General features: G+C 32.3%; 1 pseudogene; it reads left to right on the top strand.

Moving 5' to 3' along the window:
- The first annotated feature begins 5647 nt into the window (after window positions 1–5647).
- On the top strand, window positions 5648–8571 carry LOC131655259 (1-aminocyclopropane-1-carboxylate synthase 3-like; annotated as a pseudogene).
- Window positions 8572–12090: the final 3519 nt, after the last annotated feature.

Here is a 12090-nt window from a genome sequence, read left to right as displayed (position 1 = left end):
TTTAAAATAAATTTAGAAAATTGAAGTGTAGCTTAAAATGAATGAATTGTATGTGTGAAATATGTCCATAGATGTATTTCTAAAAATTAAAAGATAATTTTAAATTTCATAATATTTTTTTCCACTTTATGGAATGAGATAAGAAATTTCCTATTTTTTTCTTGTGTAAGAGCAGCATTGAACATTATGTGACAATAGAGAATCCTTTCCCTCAATAATCCAATAACTAGAAGTTAGATGGAAATTTCAATACGATTATGTAACTTGACATATACGGCTGATTTGTTTTGACTTTTTTAAAAATAATTTTTATAGTGTTATATATTCTGGTGTAAACAAAAATTTACAATTTTTTTTATAAAAGTTTTAAATAACATTTTGGTTTGAATAATTATTATAAAAATGTTATTTTGAATTTTTAATTATTTTATTACAAGTTTTTTATATTAAAATTTCCAAAAATCCCTTAATTTTAAAATTATTTCAAATATTTTTTTTATAAAAATTATTTTTGAGATATAATTTTTTAAAAAAATTACAATTTCGATTATATTATAATCTTCAATAATGTATAGTTATGTTATAGAATATCCAAATTAATCTTTCAATTTTTAAAAAAATAAATATAAAAAATCTATAATATTTTAAAAACATTTTTATAAAAATTATTGTTTTTAAATTAAAACAAACTAACTCATAATATTTTACTTCCACCCCCACTTTATACATAATTTCCTTTTAATCATTATCATAAATAAAAATTTATGTTTTTAAATTTATAATATATGTGATCTAATTTAATTAGTAAATAATGAAACAATTTAACCCGTTTTACTTTCCTCCCATAATTTGTAATTTTGGAGTATTTCTTTTAAATATACAATCACCGTTGAGGTTTTGCTGCTTAAAAATCAGAAAAATATACATAATTTAATAAAGTTAATATTAATGGAATTTGAGTCAATCCTATAACTTTAATGGGATTTTTTTTAAATAACCATGTATTAAAAAAATTACGCAAACAACGGCGTTTTAGAGAAAATTACACAAATAATCATGTTTTAAAAATGATTAAAGTGAGTTGGTGCCTCCACTGAACTTTTTAGAGGAAGAGCCATCTGAGATGGCACCTATGTGCATCTATTTTGCACTAAGCCATCTCAGATGGCGCCGAAGTGCATTCTATGGCATTTTTAAATATTTTTTTATAAAAATAAATGACAATTCTTTGGAGAAATGAGACTTCGATTTTCACTGATACGAAACGATTACATCATAGGGGAAAAAGTTACATAAAATTTACGGGTCGCCTTGATTTTGATAAAGACTAGAGCGTTATTGCCTACGTCGTTGTTGCATTGTAGGACCTTGTTGTTCTAGTTGGGTCTAGGGTTTCTTGAAGTCAATGTGTTCATCATCTATGTAATATGTCAGATCAAAATTTGCCAAAGTCCCGCTTTCAAACAATCGTTGACCCATGTTGTCAAAGTTAGGCCGCATCGGTGGGGGTGGGGTCCATGCAAATGTTGACATGGGCGGAGATGAACCGTCATCAGACATATTCCACAACCCGTGCATGCAGTCAAATGCAACTTTAAAAGAGAAAGACAGCTTTCGTTCAAAGGATGAATGCATTTGAGCTATAAAAAAGTTCCACATGTTAAACTCTGTGGATTTTAAAGTGGATCGAACAAATGCAAAATGGTACAAAATCAAATGTACCAATTCTAACTGTATGTTCAAGCTTACAAATTCATACAGGATAATAAGTGATTCATGGGTGATAGGCTCTATTTCTCAACCCCACACTTGCATCAACTCTACTAGCTCGCAAGATCATCGTAAACTAAATTTTGATCTTATATGTCAATAAATCTTACCTCTCATCAACAATGATCCATCGTTGAAGGTGAGAACAATAATTTTCCACATCACTAAAGTCTACAATTATACGCCCTCATACACGAAAGCATGGTTAGCAAAAACCAAGGCGATTGAACAAGTATACGGTAACTGGGAGGAATCATACAAAGAGTTACCCCGCTACCTACATGCACTTTGCACATACGTGCCTGGTACTTTTTTGTGTGATGGAAACATTGCCAGCGTATGCCCCAGATGGTACTCTTGTTAGCAGAAATGGAATATTCCATCGTTTGTTCTGGGCATTCCAACCATGCATCAGAGGGTTTGAAGTCTGCAAACCTATTATTCAAATAGATGAAACGTGGTTGTACGGGAAATACAAAGACACCCTACTGATGGCAGTTGCACAAGATGGCTACAGTAATGTCGTCCCAATTGCCTTCGCTCTAGTCGAGGGAGAGACATGTGTGGTTGGAGTTTCTTTCGCAAAAGCCTCAGAACACACGTGGTTTCGCAACCTGGTCTTTGTTTAATCTCTGATAGGCATGCTTCTACTATGAGTGCATACAATAACCCGACTAATGGTTGACATGAACCCCCTTTTACGCATGTCTTCTGCATTAGACTAAAAAAACAAAACACATACAGAGGATAAAAAACGTCAACAACACGACAAAATATCTAAAAAATTACAAGCACCAAAATAATGTCATCAGAACCGTGCATCATCATCATTACGTCTCTGTTTCTTTCAACTTCCTCCAACCAAGTGCGAGACGTTCCAATTCCAAGTGAGCTGGCGGTTCAACTCTATGTTAAGACGCTCCATGGAATGGATGTGCCCAAATTTCATTTTTATCGCCGATTTCAGGGGAGAGAAGAATACATAGTCACATCTTGTGAAAATCTCAGAGCCCATTATGAAAAAAAGAGCCCATTATGAAGAAAAAAAAAAGGGAGAAAATCAACATATTTTAGGATGGCTTCGTTGTTTGCACAAATAGGTGAAAGGTGGGATGCAGTGTTACGATCTGAACAATTGTGGAGTGAATGTCGCACAAGATTTATCAAGGCAGAAGGTACCAAAGCCAACACACATATGGTTACAAGGTTTGACCGACATAACTAGAAGTTCACGGTCAAAGAGACAATCGACCATAACGAAGGGCTACCAAGACAAGAGTATAGGGTTCTACTAGAAGAACGTTGGTGCAATTGCAGAAAGTTTCTAGCATTTTGTATGCCTTGCTCCCATGTCATTGCAACATGTGTCTATTCTCACATAGATGCATTAGTACTTCTATCTCCCATTTACATGTCCGAGACCTTGCTATACGTCTACAACAATGGCTTTGTAGTGGTAGCAAAAGAGAATTATTAGCATGTGTACGAGGGGGGAATTGTTTGGCACAACGACCAAATGCAAAGAAATAAAAAGGGTCGTCTCCAAAGCAAGCGTATCATAACTGAAATGGACGAGCTTGACAAGCTAGAAAGAAAGTGTGGTTTATGCCGTCAAGTCGGACAAAATAAAAAATTGTCCCACACGTGCTAGTGACTCAACCAATTGAAATTTGTATGCACACTTCCTTTAAGATCTAAACATGATTTTTTTTCTTCATTAAGAACATTTGTTACAACACACACGCTTGCTAAAAATAAAATGACATAAGACTAAAAAAACAAAACACATACAGAGGATAAAAAACGTCAACAACACGACAAAATATCTAAAAAATTACAAGCACCAAAATAATGTCATCAGAACCGTGCATCATCATCATTACGTCTCTGTTTCTTTCAACTTCCTCCAACCAAGTGCGAGACGTTCCAATTCCAAGTGAGCTGGCGGTTCAACTCTATGTTAAGACGCTCCATGGAATGGATGTGCCCAAATTTCATTTTTATCGCCGATTTCAGGGGAGAGAAGAATACATAGTCACATCTTGTGAAAATCTCAGAGCCCATTATGAAAAAAAGAGCCCATTATGAAGAAAAAAAAAAGGGAGAAAATCAACATATTTTAGGATGGCTTCGTTGTTTGCACAAATAGGTGAAAGGTGGGATGCAGTGTTACGATCTGAACAATTGTGGAGTGAATGTCGCACAAGATTTATCAAGGCAGAAGGTACCAAAGCCAACACACATATGGTTACAAGGTTTGACCGACATAACTAGAAGTTCACGGTCAAAGAGACAATCGACCATAACGAAGGGCTACCAAGACAAGAGTATAGGGTTCTACTAGAAGAACGTTGGTGCAATTGCAGAAAGTTTCTAGCATTTTGTATGCCTTGCTCCCATGTCATTGCAACATGTGTCTATTCTCACATAGATGCATTAGTACTTCTATCTCCCATTTACATGTCCGAGACCTTGCTATACGTCTACAACAATGGCTTTGTAGTGGTAGCAAAAGAGAATTATTAGCATGTGTACGAGGGGGGGAATTGTTTGGCACAACGACCAAATGCAAAGAAATAAAAAGGGTCGTCTCCAAAGCAAGCGTATCATAACTGAAATGGACGAGCTTGACAAGCTAGAAAGAAAGTGTGGTTTATGCCGTCAAGTCGGACAAAATAAAAAATTGTCCCACACGTGCTAGTGACTCAACCAATTGAAATTTGTATGCACACTTCCTTTAAGATCTAAACATGATTTTTTTTCTTCATTAAGAACATTTGTTACAACACACACGCTTGCTAAAAATAAAATGACATAAGACTAAAAAAACAAAACACATACAGAGGATAAAAAACGTCAACAACACGACAAAATATCTAAAAAATTACAAGCACCAAAATAATGTCATCAGAACCGTGCATCATCATCATTACGTCTCTGTTTCTTTCAACTTCCTCCAACCAAGTGCGAGACGTTCCAATTCCAAGTGAGCTGGCGGTTCAACTCTATGTTAAGACGCTCCATGGAATGGATGTGCCCAAATTTCATTTTTATCGCCGATTTCAGGGGAGAGAAGAATACATAGTCACATCTTGTGAAAATCTCAGAGCCCATTATGAAAAAAAGAGCCCATTATGAAGAAAAAAAAAAGGGAGAAAATGTGAAGGTATAGTGTGAAGAATGGTGGAGAAAGGGGTATTATTTATTGAAAACACATATACAAGGAGGACCCATATGTGATGACTCCTCCTCCTAGAAAGGTAGTGGAGGCACCATTTGACATGACTTATTTGTATTGCAGAAGCCATGTCAGGTGGCGCCTAAGGCAAAAATTCCCAGAATAAGCCATTTCAAATGGCGCCTCCTTGTTAGAAATTTCAAAAACATGATTATTTACGTAATTTTCTTCGAAACGTGGTTATTTACGTAATTTTTTTAATATATTATATAAAAAAAATCTTTAATAGAGGTTTTACATTTATTACTACGTCAGAAAATAAAACCGCTCTTTTGTGTATAAAGCAATCTTTAAAAAAATTGTAAACAATTTATTCAAGTTTAAATAAAAGTTACTAACATAAAAAAAAAAAAAAAACTTTGATAGACATTTATAAAGTTACAATTATTCTTATTTGACTATATTGGCAATTTGGCATGAGTGCAGACATTCTTCTGTCTTGATAAGTGTGGCATGTCATTCACATTGTCGGGCTTGTGTGGTGTATAAATATGCAAATGTATTATTTTCACCACACCACTTCTTCAATACGATTGCTCTAATTTCTCTTGGGGTTTTGATTTTACTCTCTTTGATTTCTATTGATTACACAAATTGATTTAGTAATTGTGCATATACTGTTGTGTTTGTTAAGAAAACATGTTGTCTAGGAAGGCTAGTGAGGATTCTCATGGGCAAGACTCTAGTTACTTTTTAGGATGGCAAGAGTATGAGAAGAATCCATATCATCCCATTCATAATCCTAGTGGAATCATTCAGATGGGACTTGCGGAAAATCAGGTTTGTTATTTTCTTTTTTGATTTTTGGAGATTAAAAATCAAATATATTTTAAGAGTGTAATGGTAGTGTACTGTCAGTGTAAATCAATATTACATATACAACCAATCAAAATTCTAATATATGTCATGTCATTTCAGTATTTTAAAAATAAAATTATATTTTAATTGAATACATGGTGGTGATTGGTTGACAGTGTAAAATCAGTGTATTACCTTTTTTTCTCATATTTTAATTATATATATTTTTTAATTTACCTTTTAAAAAAATAAAAATAAAAAATAAAATTCTATATTATATAAACTATAAAATTTGATATTTTATTAAAGCAAATTATATATATATATATATATATATATATATATATATATATATATATATATATATATATATATATATATATATATACACGTATCATATGAGAATGACATTTTTATATGAAAATATGAGAATGAATCTGAACCATTAGATTTTAAAATAAATTCTACAAATTGTATCAATATATTTTTTTTCTTTCTTTCATTATTAAAATAAATGATGGAGGAGAGAGAAAAAAATATTGACACATAATCTACACCATTTATTTTAAAATCTAATGGTTCAGATTTATTCTCATGTTCTCACGTAAAAATGACATTCTCATAAAGAAATTTGATAAAAAGTAAGAGTAAAAAAGGAACAAGAATTTATATATATTAATATGTTTTTCTTATATATATTTCTTTGAAAAGCATAAGTTATTTTTTGAATTTGCAGCTTTCATTTGACGTAGTTGAATCATGGCTTGAAAGAAATTCTGATTCAATGGAGATGAAACAAGATGGAACATCTATATTTAGAGAACTTGCTCTATTTCAGGATTATCATGGCTTACCTGCTTTCAAAAATGTAAGACATATATGTACTTAACAATAAACACACACATTTTTCTAGTTGCATGTATGTGTTGTCATTTTACTTACTTGAACACACATGAATAATTAAAAAAATTTGTAGTTATGTTACTTGGCATGAGTTGCATGCATGCAAAACAGATTCTTATATAAATCCTTAAGCTTTATTTTTTAAATATTTAATTTGATATTACGGAAATACTAGTTTATGTGTTTTTTTAATTAATATTTTGGTTTAATAGTTTAATGATCAGAATTTCATTTTTAAAGATAAATGGAATGTTAATTCAAATTAACCCTTTTATAATCAGAGATATTTGCATTGTTAATAAAAGAGTTGACTTACCAAGACCCTTATGTTCTTTTTTATTGTGTTATTGTATATATTTTATTATACTAATTTTTATATATTTTTTTAATAAGAATATATATATATATAAATTAATATAATAAAATATAAGAAAATTGTATATTTTGTATTATTGTTAAATAATTTTATTAACAATTATATAAAAATATATATTAAAAAAGTTATATATTTTGTATAATTATTAATAAAATTATTTAACAAACCATTAAAAGATAATGTATATATGGCTGAAAAGGTTACACACTATAGTACACATTAATGTAGTTCCTTCTTTTTATGTTGTAGGAATTGGTGGAGTTTATGGCGAAAATAAGAGGAAATGGAATTAAATTTGATTCCAAGAATCTTGTCCTCACAGCTGGAGCAACTTCTGCAAACGAGATTCTCATGTTTTGTCTTGCTAATAAGGGAGAAGCTTTCATTCTTCCAACACCTTATTATCCAGGGTATTAATTTAACTAATTATATATCCTTAATAATGTTTTAACATAATTTAACTAATTATAACTATCTAATCCTTACAATTTTTACTTCAATTTTTTTCAGGTTCGATAGAGATCTTAAATGGCGCACTGAAGTTGAAATTGTTCCAATGAATTGTTCGAGTTCAAATGATTTCAGAATCACTTCGTCTACTTTAGAACAAGCCTTTCAACAAGCGAAAAACTTGAACCTCAAGGTCAAGGGTGTACTAGTAACTAACCCTTCAAACCCACTAGGCACCACCATGACCAAAAATGAACTTAACCTTCTACTTAACTTTGCGATAGATAAAAATATCCACATAATAAGCGACGAAATCTACTCGGGTACTGTCTTCGATTCACCCAAATTCGTAAGCATCATGGAAGTTATAAATGAAAGAAGCTTACAAAATGATGAAATTTCGAAGCGTGTTCATGTTGTTTATAGTTTGTCCAAAGATTTAGGTGTACCTGGTTTTCGTGTAGGAATGATATATTCAAGTAACGAAAAGGTTGTATCTACGGCTACCAAAATGTCAAGTTTTGGACTTATTTCGTCACAAACTCAATATTTGCTAGCAAAATTACTCGGTGACAAGAAATTTACTTTTGATTATATGGAAGTGAACAAAACAAGGTTGAAGAAACAAAAGGAAATAATTGTTAGTGGTTTGAAAAACGCGGGAATTCAATGTCTAAAGAGCAATGCTGGATTGTTTTGTTGGGTTGATATGAAACATTTGTTGAGTTTTTCAACTTTTGAAGCGGAGAAAGAGCTTTGGAAAATGATTCTTTATCGAGTTGGTCTGAATATATCTCCTGGATCTTCTTGTCATTGCTCTGAACCGGGATGGTTTAGGATTTGCTTTGCGAATATGTCTCAAGAAACCTTAAAAGTGGCTATGAGAAGGATTAAGGTTTTTATAGATTCGACTTCAACAATGAATTCTATTAAACAACCATTTGTTAATAATGTCAATTATTACACTATTAGGAGAAAAATAACTAATCAGGTTTTTCAATTATCATTATAAGAACGATTAGAATCTGATAAATAGTTCTCATCTGGAAATTAAAAAATAGTATATTTGTAGAGATTAAAAACATATGAATTATGTATTATATGCTCTTAGTTTTGAGTGTGTATTAGAAGAAAAATGTGTAGAGAGAAAAAACTACTTTCACATGTATATGTACATTAATGTATTTTAATTTTATTGTATTACATGTATGATGTATCTAATGTACATAGAAAGCAAATAAAACGTTGTCTTTGTCAATTCCAAACTTGCTTCTAAATTATGTATACTTAAGTGTTTTGTTGGAGATTTTGAATTTTGTGACCAATACCTTAAAAACCTTTATGGGTAAGACATAGAACAAAAACTTTTAAAATGACCTTTATGTGTCAATTATTATAACAAAAAATGATTTGCAACACTATTTCAGATTTGTGATGGTTTTGATGGTTGAATAATGAATATAGTGTGAGTCTACAATGTTTCCCCTCATTTTTTGTTATAATAATTGACACATAAAGGTTGAGGGGAAATATTGTAGACTCACACTTGAAGGAGAGTGTTAAAATAATAATACAAGTGTGAGTAAGTGAGATACGATAAAATGATCGCTTCACTTGTATCGAAATGCCCAAGAAGTGATGTTCCATTGCAAGGAGTCAACAGCGGTACAAGTGTGAGGGGGAGTATTGTGGACTCACACTTGAGAGAGAGTGTTATAATAATAATACAAGTGTGAGTAAGTGGAGTTCTCGCCTATGACCTTAAGGTTTTAGGTGGATAAGTGGTGTGTCTCTCACAAAAGTGTGTCCTCAGTGTAAAATGCTCCCTCGCTGTGATCTCCCCGAGTAGCCTCCAACAAAAACTACGTCTATCTATAAGATGATAATACACAAGGAATGTAATATCCCAACCAGAGAGAAATTATTGCATGGAAACGACCATAAATCCATATCCTTAGGAACAACCAATAAAAAGCCGAAAAAAATTAATTTATCTTAATTTTAATTTCTTTTTTATTTGGATACATGTGTTGGGGTGGTTGTGATTATGAAGGAGACAGAAAAATTAATATTTGTTTTTTAATTAATTAAAATTTTGTAAATGATTGTATGTATAAGAATTTCTTATGTTTGTGTCTACCTAAAATTTTTTCCTCAACCATATAGTGTCTAGAATTATCATCGTCGATCGGAATATTAAAACATTTAAGGTATTTTTTATTTAAAGCCAAATTTTTAATTACATGAATCACATTTAATGGATTAATAAAATAATCCAACATTAACAGTATGAAGCCAGGTGAATCAATGGTTGGAAATGGAGATTATGATGGAGACCAAATGTTTGAAGCATTACACTCATTTTACAAAGGCATGCAAGAAAGGACGAAGAGGAAAAAAGTGAGTCTTATGTGGTTGCCAACTGTGTGGTGTTTTTGGAATCTGAGGAATATAATAATATTAATGATGAATTTTTTGTATTAGATGATATCATAACAAACATTAAATTAGTATCATGACTTTGACATGTTATAGGAATCAAATGTAGAGGTTTTGAAAATTTATATGATTTGACTAGAAGTCCAGAGGGATTAATGAATTTTGAATGATTTCCTTAATAAGGGAAAGAATATATGTTGTACCTTAATTAATCTATTTGCTTATATGAAGCAACAAACTTGCATCTGTGCTGGAACTTTATGAATGAGGCTTGCAACTGGGCTCATATCCTTGCTGCCATAGTTAAGAGAAACAAAGGACTCATTACCTACTCTATTAAATCCTCCCTTTGGAGCAGTTTTAAGGACAAGTACACCACTGTCAAAGATAATTGTCAATGGATTATTGGAAAAGGAACTAAAGTCAATTTCTGGATGGACAACTGGTTGGGAGAATCACTTGTCCAGAAATATAATATCCCTGATATCTATCATAGTCATCTCTCCACTAAAGTTTGTGACTGGTTGGTTGATGGTGCATGGCTTATTCCTACAAAAATTCAATCTGCCTTCCCTAGTCTATTGCCGCTTATCACCAAGACTTTTCCTCAATTTGTGGATTCTGAAGACTCTCTTGTCTGAACCAGTACTGCTGATGGTATGCTCTCGATCAAAGTTGCCTATGATTTTATTTTGAAACATAAGGTGTCTACTTCACGGTCCTCCTTTCCTTGGGACTGTTGTATTCCTCCACCTTATTCTATGTTAGTTCGGAGATACTTACATAATAAACTTCCATCTGATGATAATTTGAAATCTCATGGCTGCTTCCTTCCATCAATGTGCTCGATTTGCATGAAGGCACCATAAACTGCTCACCATATTTTCTTTGAGTGCTCTTCTGGCAAATTGCTCTGAAACTGGTTATCCAGTAAGATTTATTGTCCTCCTTTGGCTTCGATTGAGGACTGTTTTTCTATTCTGAAGGCAAATTGGTCTCCTCAAGTAAAGCTCACTGTTACATCTTGCTTCACAACCATGTTTCATCAAATTTTGAAGACTAGGAATTTGGCTAGATTTGAAGATAAGTTAATCTCGTGGGAATGTCTCAAGCCGCCTATTGTGTCTCTAGTCAAGCTAACTGGCAGCAACATATCTAAAGTTTCAAACTCTGACATGAATAGTTTCCTTGTCCTTAAAGCTTTGGATATTGCTGTGAACTCTCGGCCTCCAAAAAGGTGTTTTGAAGTGTTTTGGTCCCCTCCCGGGATGGATAAAGTGTAACGTTGACGGCCTCGCAAAAGGTTCCCCTATGACAAGTTCTTGTGGCGGTATTTTCAGAAACGACAAAGTCGGTCATATGGGAAGCTTTTGTGCTAATCTCCATGAAGGAAATTCTGTTGCTGCGGAATTTTTGGCGGCTGTTAAGGCTATTGAAATAGCAAAGGAAAGAGGTTGGTCTAAATTGTGGATTGAAACTGACTGCTCTTTAGTGGTAAAGGCTTTTTTAAAACCGAATATTGTCCCTTGGTACATCAAGTCTCGTTGGCTATTTTGTTGTGCGCATACTCTTCAAATAGATTTTATGATTTCGCACACCTTTCGTGCAGCCAATTTTTGTGCTGATTTATTGGCTAATATAGGGTTTAAAACCAGGGCTTTCACTTGGTTTGATCGTTTATATCCAGATTTATTTAAGAATTTTTTGCTTGACATACAAGACATTTCTAGATTTAAACTTTGTAACTAATGGGCCTTGTTTTTTTTAAGTCCTTATAATCCTTTCTTTTTATTAATGAAATCTTATTTTGTTTTAAAAAAAATCTATTTGCTTATAGAAAAAAGAAAAAGAATGTTCCTTCTACAATCATATGTATTGTAGTATGATCCGTATGAATTGCTAAGAAACAACATATTTTTAGACAGTGTTGATTAAAAACGGTTTCAAACTTTGAGCAAAAATAAGGAGTTTTTAGACATGTTTCAAACATGTTTTTTCTTCTCATAGTTTCATGACATGTTTCTATTAATAGAGAGATCAAGTACTGGCTCCAATGAGAAACTTGAATCTAGGAGACAAATTATAATGAGCAAACATTCAGAAACTAAGGAGTTTC

The sequence above is a fragment of the Vicia villosa genome, linkage group LG3 (assembly GCF_029867415.1).
Source record: "Vicia villosa cultivar HV-30 ecotype Madison, WI linkage group LG3, Vvil1.0, whole genome shotgun sequence".
NCBI classification, from domain to species: domain Eukaryota; kingdom Viridiplantae; phylum Streptophyta; class Magnoliopsida; order Fabales; family Fabaceae; genus Vicia; species Vicia villosa.
This window is presented reverse-complemented; position numbering and strand designations above follow the sequence as displayed.